The sequence below is a fragment of the Vitis riparia genome, chromosome 12 (assembly GCF_004353265.1).
Source record: "Vitis riparia cultivar Riparia Gloire de Montpellier isolate 1030 chromosome 12, EGFV_Vit.rip_1.0, whole genome shotgun sequence".
Lineage (NCBI taxonomy): Eukaryota > Viridiplantae > Streptophyta > Magnoliopsida > Vitales > Vitaceae > Vitis > Vitis riparia.
Genome location: NC_048442.1, coordinates 2,367,928 through 2,370,456, shown reverse-complemented (window position 1 = coordinate 2,370,456; position 2,529 = coordinate 2,367,928).

Genomic DNA, 2,529 nt, shown 5'->3' with positions numbered 1-2,529 from the left:
TTATGGGTCCTAATTGGTCTTGAACCTTTGACCATTACCATACCCCGCCTACAACAATTCCACCACTGTTTACATGATCATTCAAGATGAAGGAACACAGATCTATGTTGTAGGCTGTCATGCTGGGGGTAGCCTTGCATCTATACAGATTGTAAGAGTACTTTTGGGCTGTTCTAAAGAATTTGGCATCATTAAGCCTATTTACTGGCTTACAATGATCCTGTCTCCTAGCCTTGTTGGATGCTGAAGCTGATAACATTTGGACTCACCTCTTCCTATTCCCTGCACTAGTTCTGGGGCATTTTCAACTTGGCCAGTTGAAGGATTTATTGGTTTGTTCTCCACTTGGCATGAATTGCACCAGGCTTGGAGATCTTACCTTTCTACAAACTGTTTATATTGTCACTTATCATTTACTGATCAGTTTCCATAATGCAGAAAATTCCATATCAATTTTCAATGGCACATCTTCCAAAATGCAAGACGGAGATTGTTCTTCGTAACTTAAAAGGAGAATGTTGGACTGTAAATTCAGTCCCAGATACAAAGGGGCGAATGGTGCATACTTTCATATGCCAAAAGACGTATATTGAATGGTGTAAGGTGAAACTTTGCTTGAAACTGTGACAAAAAATGAAGTTTATTTTCTTTAAGGTAGTGTGTCACATTGCAGGGTGATGTTTCAAGCTACCCTTGCTAAAGTTGATCACCATTTGTTTAGGAGGGGATGATGGTAGTATGGCAGCAGCCACAACACAAATAAACCCGAAAACAACAACCATCCCCTCTTCTCCCACTCAAACAAATCACAATCCCCACTTCCCATTTGTAAACACAAGCCCAATTACAGCATATATGCAATAAACCTTCCAAAAATTGATGCCACCAACAATGATACAAAACAATAACCAAACACTCAGAGGCAGTAACAACATACATATATGCAATACACAACTATAGACCCATTCCCCCAACCAAATTATGAAAAAAACCATCAACCAATAAACAATAGCAGAATATTAAGGGTAAAAATCATATCAAATCCAGAAAGCAACAAGCCAAGAAAGTTTAGAAAAATTTTGGCAAAATTTAAGAAACGGGAAAGGCGAAAGAAACCTAGAAACCCAAACATAGAACCCAAGAGAGAACGATTACCTTGGGTTCCGGGTTTTCACAGGATGAGGTGGATTGGAGTTCAATTCATACTTGATTTGAAGACATGGATCCGAATACATTCACTGGATTTGAAGAATCCATTTCATCCATGGGAACTTGATTTAAAGAGCGCACTTCATCCATGGGAACTCGGGTGCCTGAAAAGGGTAGGTTTTCAGCCCTCGAAGGTGGTCGGAGTGATAGTGGTGGCCATTGAAAGGGTTGACAACAGTGAGAAGCCATAGCCACCGATGAAGAGGAAGTGAGAGGTGAAGCCTCGGTGAACAAGAGCCCGATAAAATTTTCCCCCCCTTTGCCCTTCTCTTTTTCTCTTATTTTCCTCGTTATTTTTTAAGGAAAATAATAGGGAAAATATTACAATATTTTCTTTAATACTTTCCTTTATATTTTTTTTCATCATATTTTCCATGTCATCCAAACTAAAAAAAACCATTTTCCTTTACATTTTTTTTTCTTTCCTTAGCATTTTCTAGGAACCAAACATAGCCTAAGAGATTTTGTACATTAACAATATCCTGAAATTGTGAAGCATTAAGTAGAGTCCTCCTGTTTAATCTACCAGTAATTAAAAATATTATTCAACCATATGATGCAACAATCCTGTCAATTATAGAACAAACTTGAGAGTAGAAGGTTGTCATCGAGTTAAGATCATGGATGAGAAGTCAATGCACTTCCATGATTGAAGACTTTATTACTCCTTGATCTTCGAAGATTGAGAAGCATATTAGCATATTTGAAAAGAAACTTGAAAGATAAAAGTAGAAGTAAAGAGGAGATGGAAGGATAAAGAAAGGAGAGAGGAAAGAAAAAAGGAAGTAAAGATTGTCTTATATGAAAGTGTAAAATTAAAAATGGTATTAAAAATGAAAGAAATACATTTAGAATAATTGTTATAAGTGTTATATTTTAATTTTGGAAAAAAAACCTTAAATAGTTATACAAGTGACCTCACATAAATGGATTTCGGTTTTTGTATGTTTATGTAGTTATTTTAATTTTCTAGTCATATCTTAAGGATAATAAATTATTTTAAAATTTTAAAATTTTTTATTTTATCAAAAATTAAATTAAATTTAACACCTAAACTTTAAATGATACTTTCCAATTTTATTAATTTTATTACGGTTTTTACATGCTTAATATTAGAATTTTGTAGTATGTTTATTTTTGAAAATTTTGTATTATCATCCTATAAATGCACTATCTATCTATCTATATATATATATATATATATATATATATATATATATATATATGAAATTTAATAACAAGTATATTTTAAAATTATTTTTTACCTATATAATTATCTTGTTGTTTATAATTTTACAAAAGAATATACAAAAATATATG